The sequence below is a fragment of the Kogia breviceps genome, chromosome 17 (assembly GCF_026419965.1).
Source record: "Kogia breviceps isolate mKogBre1 chromosome 17, mKogBre1 haplotype 1, whole genome shotgun sequence".
NCBI lineage: Eukaryota > Metazoa > Chordata > Mammalia > Artiodactyla > Physeteridae > Kogia > Kogia breviceps.
The window spans coordinates 71441474-71463302 of record NC_081326.1 but is presented as its reverse complement, the minus strand read 5'-3'; the positions used below and the strand labels follow the sequence as shown (position 1 = coordinate 71463302).

General features: G+C 46.7%; 1 protein-coding gene across 1 annotated transcript in view; it reads right to left on the bottom strand.

The window, feature by feature from the left end:
* Window positions 1-21829, bottom strand: part of KHDRBS3 (KH RNA binding domain containing, signal transduction associated 3) — a 659142-nt gene that overhangs the window by 214574 nt on the left and 422739 nt on the right. Inside the window, exon 8 of the mRNA XM_067017886.1 lies at window positions 1956-2152. The gene's annotated coding sequence lies outside the window, so the exon portion shown is untranslated. The remainder of the gene's footprint in view (window positions 1-1955; window positions 2153-21829) is intronic.

Sequence of the window (21829 nt, the reverse complement as noted above, 5' to 3'; positions counted from 1 at the left end):
AAGTGCCTGGCACACAGTAGGGGCTTAGTAAATGGTAACGGTTATCTTAAGTGCATATAATCAAACAGACTGTATAAAGTGGATGAAGCCAAAAACAATCCACATTAATTGCTTCTTTCCCTGATGATTTATTTTCTAGATTTCCTGAAATATGGGGAGGAATAGAACATTACACTCCAAAGCAATAATGCCACACCTGCCGAAGAAGCTGGTAGGTTTTAATGACATGAGGACCATTTACTTCAAGTAAAGTCCAAGCAGATGCTCAATGCTGGAGAAGTTGCTCCTGAACAGGTCTGTACAATTAGGTGAGAATCTGAGGCTGTGTGGGGAGCAGCTGTTGTTAGTCATTGACTAGCCTCTCCGAGATGTCACGTTCACTCTGCTAACAGACCCCTCAGATTTGCCTAAAAGTCCTTAGAACGAACAAATCTCTGATTAAAGGATTTTTGTGGTCTTACGCTGCATTTGCATTTTTTGCCTTTCTCTTACAAATAGCTTCAATTTTATTCTTTCTCCCTCAGCCTCCCAAACCTTGTTCTCTTATCCGTGTTCTCCATCTCATCGAACGGCCTCTCCACTATTCCAGAAACCTGGAGGCCACCACCCTTTCCTTCAGCCACCACAGCGACTGCCAGCAATTCCTGCTGACACCCCTCCTAAGCATCCCCAGATTCCTCCTCTCTCTCTCCCTCCCTCTTCACAGTCCTCTCATCGGCCTCCTGCCCTCTGGCCTCCGTCTTGTCTGCTATCTGCCCTGCACCCAGGCTGAGCCATAAAAATGCAAGTCTGGTCATCTCTCCTTTGCTGAAAAGCTATCCGTGGCCGCCTTTGCTCTTTGTTTTGAGGAAGGTCCAAATCCGTTATTCACCCTGCGTAGCCCACTCTCTTCTCACCGCAGCCAAACAGATTTGGGTTTGGGGGAATGTACCAGGGATTAATGGAATGGGCGCTCCATAACCCACAGCGGCTCTCTTCGGCTTGTAGCTTCCACGTTGAACATTGCTCGGACTCTGTAAACCCATTTTCTGTCATGTCCTCTCCCCCGCTTTGCACCCAGAGCTCAACAGCTCTTCTGGGGCTATAGCCTTTCTCTGTTGGGGGCAGCCGAGGTGGTATAGGGTCAAGTTCCAGTCCCGCTCTCAGAACTTCGTGGTGGTGACCTTCCACACCTCGAACCATCAGCCCATCACACATGCACAGCAACACACAGACACGCTTGCGTACACACGCTCACAGGCACACACACATACACCCATGCACATGCTTGCACTTACAAGGACACACACAAGGGAGCGCATGCATGGACTCTCTCTCTCACGCACACACACACACACACACACACACACACACTCTTACACACCACTCCCCAGACTACAGCACCTAAAACCAGTGCCTGGACTCAGTGTGGTCAGAGACAAAGCAGCTATTTCTGAGCACAGAGGAAACATCTCCTCACCACTTAAGAACTCATCTGTGTTCTTCTTCCTGAGTATTCATCTCTTTATTGACTCAGTGTTTGCTGACTGTATGTTATGTGTCTGCTTCAGGCTTTGGAACAGGGTCTCTGCCCTCATAAAGCATAGAGTTTAGTGGAGGAGACGGACATGCTACTTACAAGCTCTATGACCTTGAGTAAGTTACTTAACCTCCCCGTATCCCAGTTCCATTATCTGTACAATGAAAATATTAATGTCACCTTTACAGCACTGTTATGGAGTGAAGTAAAATAGCATATGTCAATTGCTTAGTGCTGACTTCATAAGACTAATGTGAGAGATAATGAGATAATATAAGAAAAGTGCTTGGAATCATATCAGGATAATATTTCTTCAATAAATGATGGATTCATATTATTATTACGTGAACAGAGGAACAGAGAATTGCAGACTGCGATCAGCTCCCTGAAGGGAGAAGAGCCGGCACAGTGATAAAGGCTGACGCAGGGGACTTACGTAGGCGGAGTGGCCGGGGAAGGCCCCTCTGAAGAGGTAGCTGTTAGGACGTAGAGGAGTCAGCCTTCGGAATCCGTAGGGGCAGGACCGGTAAGGGCCCCAGACGCCCAGATCCGGTTCAAGCGCCTTCTCTGTGGCTCTCCAGCCCTGGGTCCTCAGGAGAGCCTCGTCCCTTCCCTGGGGCTCAGTCTTCTCGTCTGCAAAAGGAAAATTACACCGTCAATAATAAAGAGAATGAAGGTCATGGTAATGAAGAAGATAAAGTCAGCGTGGTAGATTTTAAATAGGAGCTCAGGTCCGTCACCAAGCTGAGAGCTTACGCACAGGAGGCGATTTACTAAACGCTGGATTGCATCTGCTGCCTGGTGCTAAGCATCCTCCAAAATTAAAAACTGCCTCCTTGGGATCATTCACATAACCAGTCAGCCAGGCTTCAAAGCCAAGCAAACCCTGGGTCCTTCCCACTTCACCACTCGGTCAAATCCAGAATAATCACAGTAGCTATCACGTGAGTGGAACACGTGCCCTAACCCGGGCCTTTTTCGTGGATGCTCTCTTTACCCCTCACGGTGTCTCGGTAGAGGGGATTCTATTCTCTGCCCTCATTTTACAGGGCAGAGGGGCCCTGAGGATGTGGGCAGCGTGTCCAGCGGTATGTTGCCCAGGCGTCCGCAGCCTGTTTCCCAAGCCCCTGCCCCCCCGACAGACCTCCTTCCGGAAGGGTGTCCTCCTGTGTCCTTAGGCTCCCTCCAACTATCAAGAGAATCCCACTCCCGATTAGTTCACCCCTTTCCCTCTCTCCTCCCTTTTCATTCTTGTTCTCCTGCATCTCCTTTTGTGCATCGCACGGGTCTGGGGATGTGCTAAATTGGCAAGTCTGGATGGTGCTGGATAAGAGGCGAGGGGGGACGAGGAGAGAAAAATGATCCCCGTGATTCTGGCGTGTGTGAATTGCTCTATCCTTCACGGCCAGAAGTAATGTCTGAATAATCTCAGAATTAAAACAGCGCTTTTCCGGAGGAGGCCATGTTTTCTGGAATGAGAATCAGGATGCATCTCAGAGAAGGAAGGTTAGGAGATGGCCCCAATGTTGGGGTTCTTCGGATGGAGGTGAGGGAGCAGTTGAAATTCGTTTTTGCGGAGTAGCTACCGAAGGGTGTTATCATTCCTATTTCACAGACAGAGAAATCGAGGCCAAAGGCCATTTAGCTTCTAAGCTGCTGGAGGTGTTGAACTAAATGGTGCAGCTGTCCTCCTGAGAATTCTCCACTCTGTGTGTTCACATCTTGTCCTGCGAGGTCCCTGGTAAGCCTTCCGTGGTCCACAGAACTGACGATGTGAGCCTCAGTCTACATACGGCCATGACTTCTCATCACATTTCAGAGCCCATCCCAGACTCTGACCTCCCCCGTCAAAGCATTCATCTTGTCTATTTACTTGTCCCTGTCCCCTGGGACTGTGAGCCCAAGACAGAGTGTCTGTTTCACGTTTGTGCTCCGGGATCCGGGACAGCCACGTCCTCCTGCCCTTGTTCTATATGCTGAAGAATCACTTCTCCTGTTTCCCAACCCTCCTCCCTCCGCTGGCTCCTTGCTTTCATCCTGGACAAGTCCTCTTGACAGCACGCCCTTTCTGGGGAGGTGTCCCTCCCCTGGGCTCCCAGAGTGAGGGGCTTCCACGTTGTAGAGCAGCCTCCTCCAAACACTCATCCTTCTCCCACCTGGGCCGTGTTTCTGCTCCGGACACGTGAGCTGGATAAATGGACAAGTGACCCATTACTGTTGTAGCCATGCGTCTGTGGCAAGTCTTCCCATGCAATCGGTTAAAAAACACTTTTTAACGCGTGCTACTTAAGCAATCTGCATACATTTCATATCCAACAGATTTGTACTGGGCTGATTTTTTCTGTGACATGGCAGCTTCCGATACAAAAGGGAAAGATACTGCTTATGGGTAACCAGTTTCAACATTTAGAAAAAAAAAAATTCCTCTAGGTATTATCTAGAAAATTCCGCTAGGTATTATCTAGAAAATTTTCAAGGAGGTGGAGGTGGGGAGGGCTTCAAATACGGGGCATTTTTCCCTGTACTTATGAGAAGCATCAAGTTTCTGTGTTTTTAGCAGCTAAGAGTGTGAAAAAGAGTGTTAAATTACTTAATAGTTTGTTACACATCAGGTCTAGAAAGCCAATTATGTAAAAAAAAGTCCACATGTATTTTAATAAAATTGAATTCTATGTGAGCCAGAAAAGCTTGCTTTTCTTTTTCCTTTAACAGCTATTCAGGAAATTCAGGTTATAGTCTCTACCTCCATAATGATTAGAATATTTTTCAACTGTCCATTCACTTATCCATTCAGTACATCATTGGGTACCGTATGCTGAGCCCTGGGCAGCACCAGGGAGATGGCTGCATCCTCATCGAGTTATGGTCTCTGCTCTTCCCCTGGGGAAGACAGGTACTAAATAAGCTCACACATCAATATGGAAATTACAAATGGTGATAAGTGCTCTGAATGAAGAACAGCAGGTGACCCACTTAAATCAGGTGGTTAGTTAGGGCAGTGACAGGCTCGAAGGAGAGCACTGGGTCCCCTGTCCTCCGTTCACGGTTGGGAAGATAGAGACCCAAGGGTTTAAGACTGTTGTAGAAGGCAAGCGACAGAGATGAGGGAAAACTCAGGTCTCCTCTTTCCAAAGCCTGAGCTTTCTCCACTAGTCATGGTCCTCCCTTACCTAACGGATTCATCTTCACAAACACAGCATAAGGCTTGGTTATTTCTAAGATCTGTCTACCTCTAGAGGTCAGTGATCTTATTCAATTAAATCCCCTCAAATAGACACCCTTTGACTATTTCCCTTTTTTTCTGATCCTATTATGAACCACTGACAATAAAATAATGATAGTAATTCCATTATGGGATTATGTTTATTCCCACTCTCCTTTTAAAAAATGTTTTCTCGGGCTTCCCTGGTGGCGCAGTGGTTGAGAGTCCGCCTGCCGATGCAGGGGACGCGGGTTCGTGCCCCGGTCCGGGAGGATCCCACGTGCCGTGGAGCAGCTGGGCCCGTGAGCCATGGCCACTGAGCCTGTGCGTCCGGAGCCTGTGCTCCGCAATGGGAGAGGCCACAACAGTGAGAGGCCCGCGTACCACAAAAAAAAAAAAAAAAAAAAAAAAAAAAAATGTTTTCTCATAATATCTGGAAACTGTTTTCTTCTTACACGACTTAACTCTAACTTTGTGTTAACAGGTACAGACCCAAAACAACTGAATGAAGATCCACAAAGGTGAAATTAGGGGAAGGAAAGATATAACCAGGGAACCCATGCTTGTTCTGATATCTGTGTAATCAGACTGTATATGCAGAAGACATTTTCTAAAATAGTTTGAAATAATCTATATTTCATTAGATGGTAGTGTTCCTAGGACAAAGTCTTGTCACAAAATAAGTTCTCCGCAATCTGCAATTAATTAAGCAAAGGGACAAATTGTATTTAAAGATCTGTTGAAAGGATAACAACACCATTATTTTTCTGATACAAAGTGCTTTTTCCCATAATGCATCTGACCCCTCTTTTTTCTCTCTCTCTCTCTTTAGTACTTGACTGCAATGAATTTCTTAAACTAGGCAGAGTTCTCATCAGAGTATTTTCATTATCTTTGGAGTGTGTCTCAGGTCCCCAAATACCATCTTCTTCCACTAACTGTTCTCTGAGATTTCACCACAGTGGTTTCATTCTTTCTAGCTAAGGCTTTGTTTTAAATTGAACAGAAATTCCCTGGTACAGGTAACTCACATTTTCCTTCCCTCCTCCCTTTCTTCCTCTCTTCCTCCCTTTCTCCTATCCCTTCCTCTTTCCATCCTTATCTCCATTCCACCCAAATATCAAAACATCTCAGCATTCCTGGTCGAAATGGAAACTGAATCCCCTCTAGCACCCTTGCCCAGACCTTGCCCACTCAAAGCCAGCAAAGCACCTCTAGGCTCAGGATGAGTCCAGGGCTCCCAACTTGCCTAGACCATATGGCAGCCCCAGAGAAAGGTCTTCCTCGCCTCTGCACAGTGCATGGAACAGCATCTGACACCCTCTAGTTGCTCAAACAATGAAGCTATTGAACTGAATTCAATCTAGACTGGCTGGCTGCGAATTATAGAATTTGGATCTGGTTCTACTGTGCTCAGCTGGCTGATGAGAAAATATTTATTCAAGTGGGAACAAGTCTTTTCTTTTCACGGTGTGATTAAAAGTGTTGGACAGACTTGGGTTCAAGTCCTGACTCTGACTCACAGCAGTGGTAAAACGTAAGTCAAATCCTCTAACACTGGTAGGCTCAGTGTCTTCATCTTAAAACAGGGATAATAATACTTCATTGGATCGCTGGGAGGATCAGAGAGAAGGTCATAACCAGGTCTGTTATAGGGTCTGACACATAATAGGTTTCCTACGCACGTTTACAAGCAGAGCCTTATCACCTCTACCACCTGGAGGGTAGAGCTGTGAGGTGTAACTTGAGGCTCCCCATTTGTTCTCTGTTTGCTGAATAAACAAACTTCTACCAGCGCATGTGTTAAGCACCTGCTCTACCTACACAGGTGTGCTGCTATGAGGGATAAAACAAAAAAACTAAGACAGGGCTCTAGCCATCAAGGAAGTAATCGTTATGTTTGACTGGATCATTTAATCCATCTCATTACTTGGTAACAAACTGGGCCAGCTGCAAACTCCCCTGGATGCAAATGGAAAGAAGGGTTTAAATAATTGACTCCAACAAACTGCCTTCTCTGTCTGAAACACGAGATGAGAAACAAGAACGATAGCTGCCTTGTCTTTCTGGCCCATCGCCAAGCTAGATAGGACAAGAAACTCACCAGCTACTTTCCCATTTTCTTACAGGTTTAAAATCTCCATCAAAGTGAGGCACCTTTGGGTGGATTATAGGATGAACTAGGAATCAAAGTTTTCTACAAGTCCCAGTGTTTTTAAATGCATACTAAAAAGTGAATGAGTGAACATATAGCGTCCATAATTCTGGCCTTTCCTACTTCATTATCAAGCCCACAGGTATTTCACTTGTTCAAGCACTTATTTCGCTAACATAAACAAAGCATCTCCTATGCATCAGGCACTGTGCAAGGTACTTTAGCAGATTATTGCTGATCCATGCTACAAAGCTGTAAGGTAGTTATTATTATTCCCACTGTATAGATGAGGAAACTAAGGGTCAAGAGGTTAAACAATTTAATCATATTTATACCATTAGTAAAAAGCGGAGTCCAATTCTAATTCCAAAATAGTCCTCATGCACATAAAAAATGTATTTATTAAGGGGTATAAGGGACTTGCCCTCCAAAACTTCCCTTCCTATGGTTTTTCCCACTTCATTTCAATGATGAGTCCTTTTTTTCTGTTGCACAGGCTGAAATTTACTTTCTCTGATGCTCCACACCCAATCCATGAAAAACTCATGTTGCCTTTACCTTCCCAATAAAACCAGAATTGACCACTTCTCATGACCTCTCTCTGGACTCTCAGTGAATTGCTGTGGGTCTCCAAACCCCTCTCCGGGGCTTCGCCCTTGCTCCCGAGAGTGTATTCTCATCTCTGCCGCCAGGGGGAGCCTCTGCAAGTAGACATTAGGTTGTGTCCACCTCCGATGGCTCCCACCTCAGTCCGAGTCAAGGCCAAAGTCCTAACACGGCCTACAGGGATCTGCCTGACCTGGCCCTCTATCTCCTCCCCATTCCTACCATCCCTGTGACCCCCTGCCACAGTCTCTGCTCTTCACACCCTCCTGCTCCTGGCATTTGCACAGGCAAAGTTTGATTCACATCTTATGTCACCTTATGACATCTTATATAGTTTACTTTTCTTTTCTCCATGTAGTGTCTTTCATCTCTCTCTAGAATGAGGTTAGCAATTTTCAGCTTCCTGGTTCTCTGATGTATTTCAAGTGCCTGTCACACAGTAGGTGCTCAATAAATGTATGTTAAATAAAGGAATAAAGACTGGACTGCGGCGCTGTTCAGTGGTATCAAGATGATAGAATGGCCAAGGAATACAGGACCATCTGAGTCTTAGTCCAAATATAGACGTCCTTCCCAGTGAGATCCATGAGGAAGATATATAGCTGATCCTTGAACAACAGAGGTCTGAACTGCACAGGTCCACTTATACGCAAATTTTAGCCCATAAATAAGACCGTACAACACAATCTGAGGTTGGTTGAATCCACGGACACGTAATTGCAGATACAGAGGAATTGCAGATACAGAAGGTTGACTATAAGTTATCCTTGGATTTTCAACTGCATGGGGGACTGCATCCTTAACCTCGGTGGTGTTCAAGGGTCAACTGTATACACAAGAAACAATATAAGGCAAAAATTAATGTAATATGTTATTGCCAGCTGACCTGGGTTCCAACCCCAAAGAAGCACTCTGGGAAGCTGGGCTAGAACAGGTGGCCTCAAGTAGGAGCCTAAGAGATCTTCTACCGCCTCAACCCAAACCAGATTTCCAGTCTTATCACACCTTGACTATCACCTGCAAGTCAAGGCAAGAGAATCTCTTGCTACTTCCGCCGTGGGTGTAAGAGAGGAGAGGGCAAGAGAATCCTATTAAGTAAGGGAGAGAGAGAAGAGGGGGTCACGCTCATGTCCTGACCATCAGGGTGCAGTCAATCAACAGCCTGGAATCTGACCAATCCAACTTCTGAGAGCTACACCCTGAAAGAGGGGTCTAGCAAAGATTCCTGGCCCTCCTCCGGTCTTAGACATCACACTGTACGTAGACAATTTTTATTGCTTTTTTATACTTTATGGAAATATAAGCATTTTCCTGTTTACTAAAGACTACATGGGTGTCACGTGTGATAGATGTTGAATGTTCCATCCTAACGGGTCAGGGGCTTCCCACTGGACAGGTGAGGGACCCTCATTGGCTGACAATAGGCACGACCCTGCTTGGTCCTACAGCCCCGGGCAAGGCTTGTATCCAAAACGATTCACTTTATATTCTTGCTACTTTTAGTCTGGTATGAAAAGTACGGATCAGTACCATATGATCCAGCAATTCCACTCCTGGATCTATACCCCAAAGAACTGAAAGCAGGGGCTCAGACAGGTACCTGTACACCAGTGTTCACAGCATCATCATTCACAACAGCCCAGAGGCTGTTCCTGAAGCGATCAAACAAGGCGGGCAGCCCGTCCTCGCAAGGGAGCCAAGGAGGCAGGGCGGGCCCTAAGACCCAGGAGGAAGAGCAGAGTGGAAGTTTCTATGTGTATCTCAGCTCCTAGGTTAAGGCAGCGGGGCGAGGTCGGGCACAGGAGGAAACGGGCTGGGTTGGGGTTACGGGGCCCATCAGGAGGGAGGAGGCTGCCCTGGGCTTCGCTCCCACCAGTTGGTAAGGAGATAAGGAACAGACCCGAACGAACACCGCGAGCTCCAGTGAAGGCTTGATTCTGGATTGTTTCTCCCGCAGTTCATGGGGGTGCCTCATACAGGGCTGAAGAATAAAAGAATTTCTGCCAGTGGAAGCCGGTAGCATCCACCCCTCAAAATGAAGGAAGTTGACAGCTAATTTGATCAGTGTAGATAAGACAAGAGAAGAAAATGTTAATTCAGAAGGGAAATCTAATCAAGCCGCCCTGTACCTCCGTGGGCCTGCATCACTCACGCCGCCGCTCTCAAATGGGGTCCTCAGCGGTATGCTGGGCCGGATACGGAAAACACAGATGCCCTCCTGGAGTGGGAGTTGTGTTGAATGTTAATGAATCTGACATTGTGGTTAACTTAAAACAAGCAGTGAGATACTTTAGTCTAGCAAGCAAACTTTGAATTGTTCAGATTAAAGTTGACATTTACTAGCCACTTCCCACTGTGTGTGTGTGTGTGTGTGTGTGTGTGTGTGTGTGTGTGTGTGTGTGTGTGGTGGGGGGGGGGCTCCTGAGCCCCTTAAGAGGGACTTCATGGGGAACGTTTGGGGGGCCCTTCCCTGACCAGGTGTGTGGTGCCCTGGCCACTGCCTCCCTCTCAGTCCAACTCAATCCAACTAACCCAGCTCAACAAACATTTCACGACCAGCTGGAGGCAGCCCTGCCGAGTGGTAAAAACACAGGCTGCATCCTTGACTAGCTGACTGACCTCAGGGTGGTCCTATTACTACCTGGGTCAGCATCTCTGAACCTCAGTTTCAGGTTTTATTTTTCCTAAAACCGGGATTAACAGCAATACCTCCTTTATAGGTTGTAAGGAAGAGTGGAGAGTAATGAGCTCAATAAATATAAATGACGATGATGATATTCTAGGGAGTGGCATTATGCTCTTAGCCTTCTGAGCCTTGGCACAGGGTGTTTTCTCTGCCTCAAACTCCCTTCCCTACCTTCTCCCTAACCTTCCCTTAAGTCTCAGGCCCTGTGTCACGTCCCCTGGGTCACTTTCCCTGACCTCCTCCTGCTGACCCTGTTTCCCCAGGAGAGTTAGGTCAGGGATTCTTTACCCTGGGCAACCCCGGTCCCTCGGCTTTCCGCTTTCCTAGAGTGTAGCCCGCAGAACGGAGGACAGCAATCATTTTAAACACGCACACACATGCCTACACCCACCACACACGCACGCACGCACACACACGCAATTATCTTGAGCTTCAGGAGGCAGGAGACCCTGTGCCTCAGTTTCCGCATCCGTAAGAATGGAGACAATGACAGTAACAGTACTGCCTTAGACCAAGGCAACCTGGCTCCCGTGCTCTGGGAAGACCTGTTCTGGCCTCCTCCAGCCACGCCCTTCCCAGGGGACCAAGGGGACGTTCCACTGGCATCCTCCACTCTCCCCTCCACACCGTGTTCTGGGTGCACCGGACTCCAGAATTCCCAGCCCAGGCAGCCTCTAACCCATCCACTTGCCGGGCCTCCAGGACTTTTCACCTAGTCTGTCTTCCTTTGGGCAGACAGCACCACGGACACTCCCAGGCCTGGGGGATGGCCAAGCGGCCACTGTATGGGAAAGGTTTCTGGACTGAGCTTGAACGTGAGACTGAGGATAGAAAGGGAAGGGGACAAGGAGCTCTCTATGTCCGTTGACACTGGTCTGCAGGAAGCTGTGCAGTGTACGATGCTAGGCCTTCCTGCAGCTGCCAAACCTTCAGAAAAGTTTACCAAACTCATACGTGCTTCCTGTGAGTGGAGTACACGTGTGTGTGTGTGTGTGTGTGTCACGCAGAAGTGGGGAACAAGCTTGCTTTCAAGTTGGGGTCAGCATGGGGCAGGTAAGAACAGCACAAAAAGTAAGAGACTTCGAGGCTGAGGAAAGTTAGCCTCTTGGGCTTAGCAGAAATTGCACAGGTGCATGTGGATTTCCGTGGGCCAGGGAAGTATCTGAAGGTGGCTGACATTTTTGCACCGGGGTCTCCCGGGGGCAGGGGACCACGACTGACATTTGGGTTACGTGACCTGAGAACAAGTACTTATGCAAAGAGTCAGGGGACCCTCACAGCCGGGATGAGAACAAACCACTGTCTGGAGATAGTACAGCCTCGCTGGCTCAACCAGAGAACAGGGAAGGGCTGCAGGCTGCTCTGGGGCAGGAATCCAGAGAGAGGATGGTCTAGGGTGGGGAGGAGAAGAGAGACAGAGGGGGAGCCTCATCATGACACTGGTTTCCTTTGTTCGTCTCCCCTCACTAGAGTCTCTGCTTCTCGAAACAGATGCTGGGTCACATTTATCTCTCTGTTCTCAGGGTCTGTTATGTGCCTGTCAGCAACAAGGCACTACTAAATATTTGTTGAATAAACAAATTAATAGAGATGTTTTTGCATATAATACATGATATGTTGCTTAAAAATTCAACTTGTGCTCAGCTTTGCAGACGCACATCAATAGCTGGTTATTTTAATTACGTTCAGCTTTTCCTGGGCAACATTTATGAAGTGGACTGTGGCAGTAATATAATTAAACTAATCAGTGTAGAAAGCTAAACAGGATTATCCAAGGTCGATTTTGACCCTCAATTATATGATATGGCGACCAGTATTGGGGACAGATTGAGAGACAGTGTGGTCGAGTGGGAGGCACAGCTCCCTTGGACAAACCTTCAAGGTTGGAATCCTTGCTCGGTCCCTCACCGTCTGTGTGAATTTGGGCAAGAATCAAATTCTTCCTCTGCCATAAGAGGGAAATCATATTTACTTCCTAGGATGTGCCATTTATGAGTGATGGCATGAGGCTGTAAGTGGAATATTCAGTAGAATTACTTTAATTTCAGGTACTGCTATTCTTGAATGCAGATCTTTAATCATTGTGAACCTGAGGTGGAGACGGGTAAGTTGCTTCAAGCATCAGCTCCCAGCTCAGGATCCAAGTACCATGAATGACAGAACACCTGACTCTGCCTGGCTTTACTCCAAAGCCTGTGACCCAGCATTCATTGAGATTCGATATGAAATCTGATCCCAAGCACTGAAACAATATTTAATATCAGCCCATCGTGCTACTGAGTTCTGCTGTAATCTGTTTGCAGATTTGCTGAAGTTTTCTTTTCAATTTTATTAGCAATTATTTCAAATGAAATTGGCACCAGACAGTTGGATTACTGAATTGTTGACTGTTATATCCTACTAGACAGTGAAAAGCAAATGCAATTTTCACCAGTTACATGTCAAGCCTTGGCCTAGAGAGACATAGTGGGAAAGGATCTGAATGGATGAGAAACCTGGATTCGGGCTCTTTCTATGAGCATTGCTTATGTTTGTAAAACAGGACTCGAAAGGTTTAATAAATCAGCTCCTTATTGTTTCCACAGTACATATTCATATTCATCAAGCTTCATTCCTTTAAGACAACCTTTTAGCACGCCTTATCCTCCAAATAATTCTTCAAGGAAAAATAGATCAGATGAAGGGCATGGACGTTAGGGCCAGAGAGAACCAGATTTAATTCTTATTCCAACATGATGGTGTTTCGTCTGAAGATAGAAATTATAAGACCTCCTGGCAAACTTGTTAAAAAATTAAAAGAAATGGTCATATACAGGAATGGGCCAATCATTCCCGATTCTCAAAACTACAATGAGATACCATCTCACAGCAGTCAGATCGGCCGTCATCAAAAACTCTAGAAACAATAAATGCTGGAGAGGGTGTGGAGAAAAGGGAACACTCTTGCACTGCTGGTGGGAATGTAAATTGATACAGTTACTATGGAGAACAGTATGGAGGTTCCTTAAAAAACTACAAATAGAACTACCATACGACCCAGCAATCCCACTACTGGGCATATACCCTGAGAAAACCATAATTCCAAAAGAGTCATGTACCACAATGTTCATTGCAGCTCTATTTACAATAGCCAGGACATGGATGCAACCTAAGTGTCCATCAACAGATGAATGGATAAAGAAGATATGGCACATGTATACAATGGAATATTACTCAGCCATAAAAAGAAACGAAACTGAGTTATTTGTAATGAGGTGGATAGACCTGGACTCTGTCATACAGAGTGAAGTAAGTCAGAAAGAGAAAAACAAATGCCGTATGAAGAGATTAGTGGTAGGACGGGAATAAAACAGAGACCTACTAGAGAATGGACTTGAGGATACGGGGAGGGGGAAAGGTAAGCTGGGACGAAGTGAGAGAGTGGCAGGGACATATATACACTACCAAATGTAAAATAGACAGCTAGTGGGAAGCAGCTGCATAGCACAGGGAGATCAGCTCAGTGCTTTGTGTCCACCTAGAGGGGTGGGATAGGGAGGGTGGGAGGGAGATGCAAGAGGGAGGAGATATGGGGATATATGTATATGTATAACTGATTCACTTTGTTGTAAAGGAGAAACTAACACACTATTGTAAAACAGTTATACTCCAATAAAGATGTTAAAAAAAAAATACACTATGTGCTGAGAGTAAAAGACTGAACAAGACAGACCCTGTTTCCAACTCATGGAGGTTATAATCTAAGGAGGAAGCTATTAAACAAGTAGTTATATGTGGACCTAGAGTCTGTCATACAGAGTGAAGTTAAGTCAGAAAGAGGAAAACAAATACCGTATGCTAACACTTATACATGGAAACTAAAAAAAGAAAAAAAATGGTACTGATGAACCTAGTTGCAGGGCGGGAATAAAAAGGCAGACATAGAGAAAAGACTTGAGGACATGGGGTGGGAGGGGGAAGCTGGGGTGAAGTGAGAGTAGCATCGGACATATATATGCTACCGAATGTAAAACAGTTGGCTGGCGGGAAGCTTTGTGACCACCTAGAGGGGTGGGGTAGGGAAGGTGGGAGGGAGACGCAAGAGGGAGGGGATATGGGGACATGTATGTATATGGCTGATTCGCTTCGTTGTGCAACAGAAACTAACACAGTATTGTGAAGCAATTACACTCCAATAAAGATCTATTTTTAAAAAAGTAGTTATAATAAATTGCACATAGTGACCCATGGTGGACGAGGGAGGGGCTATGGGAACGTGCAGCCGGAGACCACGTCCTATTTATGGGGTCAGGGGCCACAGATGAGGCTACAGGCCTGGGCAGTTTCTTGGCTTTTTTAAGAGCTGAGGTGTGGATCTCATGGAAGGTGAAAGAATGGCATCTCAAAGGTGCACATGTCCTAATCCCCCAGAATCTGTGGATACAGATGTGGTACAGCAAGGGGCTGTTAAGAGGGCATTAAGATCGCCGATCAGCACACCTTAAAATAAGGAAATCACCCTGGACTGTGTGGGTGGGCCCAGCGCAATCGCAAGGGTCCTTTAAAGTGGAAAAGCTCAAGGGTGGTCCTCAGGGTCACGAAGGGACTGGGAGCTGCTGCTTTTGCTGGATTTGAAGGTGAGGGAAGCAGCTCCAAGCCAAGGAATGCAGAAGCCTCTAGAAGCTGGAAAGGCAAGGAAACGGCGGATTCTCCCGCAGAGCTTCTAGAAGGAACGCAGCCTTGCCAACACCTTGATTTTAGGCCAGTGAGACCTATTTCAGACTCCCAACCCTCCAGAATTGTAAGATAATAAATTTGTGTTGCTTTAAGCCAGTACGCTTGTGGTCATTTGTTCGAGCAACCACAGGAAACGAATACAGATCCAACTCTGTCTCCAGAGCCTTTGGTTCCTGGGGTATTACTTCCTGTCTCCTATCCCGTGCCCTCTGAACCCCTGTAATCATTTTAACTCGCTTCAACACCAACCGCAGAGGCATTGGGGGAGCCACAGGGGGTCGAACCCATCAGCCCATGTCCGGTTTCTGGTCGCATGGCCAGGGTAGAGGGCCACTGGGCATGGGAGGCGCAAGGGGCACTTGAGGGTCAGCCGGTCCACCCCCTCATTTGACAGCTGGGTGACTAAGGTTCAAAGATGGGGAGAAGCTTGCCTAAAGTTCAGAGCCAGAGGGAAGCTGGACTTCCAGGGTGAGATGCTTCCCTCCTAAGCACAAGGCAAGCCACGTTCCTTCCCCAGCAGCTCACCAGTCACGGTGCCTCGGGACCGCCATTACGACACGGCGGCAGTCATGAGCGAGACGGAAGGTCTGGGGGAGGGGGAGAGCAGGGGGAGGTTCTAGACACTGCCTTCGTCTGTCTGAAGGGCTGCATGAGGAGGATAAACTCCGTCGGAGCCTGGGAAAGATGGGGTGTGTGAAGGAGCTGCAGCAGAGATGCAGCGCGCTGGATTCCACCGTCCGGCACTGGCCCTGGCAGCAGCGTCCTTGCACTGGCTGGCACCCAGGTCCCTTCCAACCCTGAGCTCCCCGTCCCGGTGAACAGCGGTGCGGGAGGGTCGCGCTCCCCGACAGCATCTGTAAGGCTCAGGGTGGGCTCTTCCCTACCTCTCCCCACCCTCCCTTTTGCCAAACCCAGCAGGAGCAGCTTTCAACTTTGCCATCCCATTCCCTGTGCCTCTTCCTCCTCCGTTCCAGGCCGCTGGGAGATATATTTGTCTGACTTCAAAATGCCCCTAACAGCCAGGGGCTGTCGGGTGCCGGCACCACGCCAGGGCTGAGCTCATTTGCGAGCAGCCCTCTCTGAGGTTCAGACCCGGCTGGCCCAGCGCCCGCAAGAGCCTCCTGCGGTTACCTGCTGCCCCCGCCTCGCCACTGCTGCCCGCCGGCCCCACCCTCCTCTTCTGTACAAGAGAGACTCCCAGTGGCCCCATTACTGTGAGGCCGGGACAAACTCGGGTATCATCGTACCTGAGCTCCAGAGGATCATCTCCGAGCCCCCGAAAAGCCTCAAAGCCGCTTCTGAGACCTCTGTGATGTTTCTGCCAGGGGGCAGGCAGCGCTAGGGCCCGGAGAGTTTAATGCAGAGGTGCAATTAGCGTACCCACCACCCTTCCTGGGCACCAACCCCAGCCTAATCTCCCTTTCCCCCAAATACCAGTGACACATTGAAGGTGTTTTCACTTACCTCTGGGAAACAACATTATGGCCTCGTTATCCTACTTTTCTGTAAGAGAACTGTGTCCGGGCAGGGCGTGAAGGCGGGGGGCTGACGGGGAGGGAGGGGGAGATGCCGGCACATTCACTACTCCCCGGGGGGCCACGGCACATTTCCATAAAGCAGCGCCCTCCCTTCTCACCCCCCCGTTGAGGACCCAACTTGAAAAGAAGGTCACTGACCCTGGTTTAGATTTCACTGTGTCTGTTTGCTGTCTTACATTCGGGGCCTTTCCTGATGTGTAATTTTCCTTCTTCTCTTTCTATGTCACCTGCATGAGAGAAAGGAAGACAGAGGCAGAAGGAGGTCACAGCAAGACCCTCATTCCTTCTTATTCCTAAACAAAGTCGCCAGTGGGAAGGGAGAGCTCTTCAGATTTGTCAATTGCAGCTGGAAAAAAAAAAGTCCTGATGGCTAGGGAGGGATGTGAATATGGTTCAGGAGCAAAAAAGAAAAAAAGGATTTTTTTTTTTTTTTTTTTGCGGTACGCGGGCCTCTCACCGTTGCGGCCTCTTCCGTTGCGGAGCACAGGCTCCGGACGCGCAGGCTCAGCGGCCACGGCTCGCGGGCCCAGCCGCTCCGCGGCATGTGGAATCCTCCCGGACCGGGGCACGAACCCGCGTCCCCTGCATCGGCAGGCGGATTCTCAACCACTGCGCCACCAGGGAAGCCCCCTGGGGTGACTATTTTGGAAATCGAAAGTTCCATATGGAATCCTTCTCAGTGTTCCTGCTTTCAGTCTCCTAACCCTCTCGAACGCAGTGGATTCCTCTGGCTGAGCAGTGTAAAGATAGTGTAAAAGGAAGCATTAAAAAACATACACGTGAAGGAGCATGGGTGAGAGTTGCTGAGTTTGCATGTGACTGGTGCCTGCGCGTGTGTCATCTGTGTGCATAGGTATGTGTGTGTCCTGTGTGTGCCATGTGTGAATGTATAAACATGCGCTTATGTGTACTGACTTATGGAGATACATAAAATCGCCCCTATTGTATCTGCTTCAAGATACTTAACATGATTTGTTTGTTTATTGTCAGCTTCCCTCACTAGAATATAAGCTCCATAAAAGAAGAGACTTGCCTGTCTTGTCCAGCACCGTATTCCTGTGTCCTAGCACAGTCCCTGACCCATAGCTATTGCTCAGACAGCGTTTGTTGAATGAATGAATGAATTGGATCCATAGGGCTTGAGATCCATTTAACTTATGATTTTACCCTTGTCACTAAGGTCTCTTAATTTCTGTAATGCTCAAGAATTGAGTAAGTTTATGAATGAAGAAAAGTACCAACATGTATTGATTATGTCCTGTTCTGTGCTAAGCGTTAACATGAAAATCTCCTTTAATCCTTGCAATTATCCTGTGAGACACGAAGCGTTATCATTTCCATTGCACATAGGGTAGCTTGGGGCTCAGAGAAATGAAGTGACTTTTCCAAGGTTGAAAAGCCAAAAAGTGGCAGAGCTGCATTGGAATTCATATTCGTCTGACCCTAGATCCACTACATTACTTTGGGAAAAGAAGGCAGGGACAAGGAGGGCGCCTGCCCACAGCGCTGTGAGGATCAAATAGGTAACGTGGGACTAGAACGACTCCTGGCACAGAATACACAGCTGACCTTGAACAGTGGGGCATTAGGGTGGTGACCCCCGTACAGTCTAAATTGTGCGTGCAATTTACAGTTGGCCTGCTGTACCCAGCGGTTCCATATCTGCGGATTCAACCAACCGCGGACCCTTTAGTACCAGAGGATTTACCATTGAAAAAAATCCGTGTACAGGTGGACCCACACAGTTCAAACCCGTGTTGTTCGAGGGTCAGCTGTCCTACTCATATTAGCAGTCCTATTGTTGTTTTGTCTGTCCTCTTCATAGTTTCCATTTTCCTTTCAAGAGAAGAGGAATAAATAAAATTCACATCTCGAGGCTAAAGGGCATTTGCAAACCACCTTTTTACCCTCTCCCCTTCCTTCTTTTCTCCTACTTTCTTCTTGACAGAAACAGGCAGAACCAGGTGAGAGCTTCACCTGCAGGTGTCACAGCTGAAATTGGAGGAGGTTATCTGACACTTTCAGAGGCTTATTTCAGGGGTGGAGAATGAGAAAAGCCGCACAGAAATTAAGGTCATAGTTGTGAAGATGATATTGCACGTCTTACTGGAAAGGAAGGATGGGACAGAGCCTCTGTAGCTGGGAGGGCTCCAAGCAGGATAGATGCAGGGCAGGTAGGGGAGGGCACTTAGGCTGTGCCTGTAAAGAGGTAGCAGAATCCAACATACAGGGTGCCCAGAATGACTTTGGGAAGGGGTCTCCTACTCTCGAGAGGACCGGGGCACCAGATTCGGGCTGCTTTCCGTAGGAGTGAGGAATAACGCCATCGAGACCACAGCCAGCGTCCAGAGCAGAGCGGGAAGTGAGAGTCACAAACCTTCTCCCGCAGGGCGCAGGATGCTGCAGAGCTGCCAGGAGCGGTGGCCGTGGAGTGTCTCTCAGCCCTTGTTCCTATTTCAACCTGAACACCTTTACGTTTACGTTCTTTATGTTGGATTTCTGCATACGGTTCTGCTGTTGCTGCAGGAAATGTGCAAAGCTCTGCTCTATTCTGATTCACCCAGTGTATCAGAGGAAGAAAGGAAGTCCTCGTGGGAGCAGAGCGCCCCCAGAGCACACAGCTAGTTTGGGGCGGACAAGGGACTTCAGCCTGGCACCCTTCCCTAGCGTCCAGAAGGGAGCAAATGGGATGAGTTCCTTCCAGGAAGACTTTGTTTGCCCCCCAAGGTATCTCCCGGGTTCCAGCAAGTGGCCTGGTAGGACCCAGCTGGCTGTCTCTCCACTGGAGGCCAAAACCGATAAACGGCCCTACGACAGGACCAAGCTGCCTCAGTTTATTATCTCAGCCAAGGAAGGCTTGACTGGGAGACAAAACACCTCTTCATACGTTTGCATCAAAATGCTCTGCAACCTTTCACTCCAGCACTGCCTTTGTTAGCCCAAGAGCTCTACTGTCAACTCTATAAATCTGGCAGTGGCATTTGCGTGTATGCCTCCGTAGACTCTATAACATTCCTAGGCTGTCAAGACATTCAGAGAGGTGAGGCAGGAACGACATGCCACCGGGGTGAGAGGTGAGCCTCTTCTCACCCCTATGCTGATGAACCAGTGGGTGCAGCTTGTGTGAGGGAGGCGCACGGTTTACTGATCACAGGCAAGAAGTTAGGCACGGCCCTAGGCGCCCTGCATGAACATCGTTCGATCCTCATCAGCCTAAGAAGTGAGTATCTATTGGTTAGAACGGGCTGGGCTCGGATCAAAACTACAATGAGGTCTCACCTCACACCGGTCAGAATGGCCATCATCAAACAGTCTACAAGTAATAAATGCTGGGGACGGTGTGGAGGAAAGGGAACCCTCCTACACTGTTTGTTGGTGGGAATGTAGATGTTTGCAGCTGCTGTAGAGCACAGTACGGAGGTTCATCAAAAAACGAAAAATAGAGCTCCCATATGATCCAGCAACCCCACCCCTGGGCATATTCTGGAGAAAACTCTAGTTTGAAAAGATACATGCACCCCTGTGTTCATAACAGCACTATTGACAATAGCCAAGACATGGAAGCAACCTAAATGTCCATCAACAGAGGAATGGATAAAGAAGGTGTGGTACATATATACAATGGAATATTACTCAGCCATGAAAGGGAATGAAATAGTGCCATTTGCAGCAACATGGATGGACCTAGAGATTATTATATTAAGTGAAGTAATTCAGACAAAGACAAATATCATATATATCACTTACATGTGGAATCTAAAAAATGTGATACAAATGAATGTATTTACAAACCAGAAATAGGCTCACAGACTTAGAAAATAAACTATAGTTACCAAAGGGGCAAGGGGCGGGGGAGGGATAAATTAGGAGTTTGAGATGAACAGATACACACTAGTATATACAAAATAGATAAATAACAAGAACTTACTGTATAGCACAGGGAACTATATTCAATATCTTATAATAACCTATAATGGAAAAGAATCTGAAAAAGAATATATAACAATACATAAATATCATTTTACATATATATACACACATATATGTAACTATCACTTTGTGTACACCTGAAACTAACACAACATTGTATTATAAATCAACTATACTTCAATAAAAAATTTTTAATTAAAAAAATTTTTTTAATAAAAAAAAAAAAGAACGGGTTAGGCTCTGTGATAGTAATGCATAAACCTTGGAATCTCAGTGGCTGCACATAATGAAAGTTTACAAGTCATGCAAATCCAGACTGGGTTGTGAAATGGATGCATTACAGGATCTTCTTTCTCTTGGCCAGGTCTCTCCTGCTATAGCTAAAATCAAGTTCATCCTGCTACCTCTAGGATTGATCCCTTTCCTACTTATTTATGGTCTAGACCACACAAGACATTCATAGCTTTCCTATTAATGAAACCTTTACCCTATTTCTTGGGAAACAATACAATGGCCTTATGATGCCAGGGGGAAGGCAGCTCCTTCCTGCCCAGACTTAGATTTAAAAGCACTCATTGTGCATGAAATTAAAGAATATCACACTGGAATTCCTTCTTTTTATTACCTAGGAAATGAAATTTAGAAGTCTCACTTCACCCCACCACAAATATAGCTGTTTCATGAAAAATGACAATACTGATTTCATTCATGACATAATTAACGGGGTGAGAAACAAACACTTAAAACCCAAATATGGGGTTTAGTAGGCTTGGTAAAACTTTTATAATTAGCTATAAACAATCAGATTTAATGAAGCAATACATCTGCTCATACAAAGTATAAATGATTATTAGAGTTGCAGACAAAACACTTCTACTCACAGAAGACCTAATGGAATGAAAACAGTAATTACAATGCCAAAAATATTTTTAAGTGTTAAAATTGACACCGGGAAAATGAAACACTTTGCTTAATTTTTGATAACGTTACATGTTGAGACATGACATGTCTGGCATTTCAATTGACACAAAACCTTGTTTTTTAGTTCAAACACATTTCCGACTTTCACACTCTGCTTTGCAATATGATTTCCCAAAGTTTGGCCTCGCTCACGCAGATTGCAGGGTGCCATGGGTCCAAGTTATATTTCCTTTCTTCTTGTACATTACATAAACTCAAGAGTTTTGTTTTGTTGCTGTTTTCCCTTTTAAATGCAAATCAAATTCTGTGATCTGGAATACCACTGCTTGCAAATGTCAGCTCCAGTCCCAAGAGAAGCAGCACGTGTGTGGACAAAACACATAACTCAGGTCCCACAGAGATCCAGGAACCATATTCTACCTCTGCTCGTACGGCATCTGATACTATAGATAAGCAAGACGTAAAGTGGGGACCATTTTGCGTTTTGTCTGATGTCCCTGGACGAGCAAAACATTGCCTAGAAATGGTTTACAATTTCTATTTGAATATATTCCCT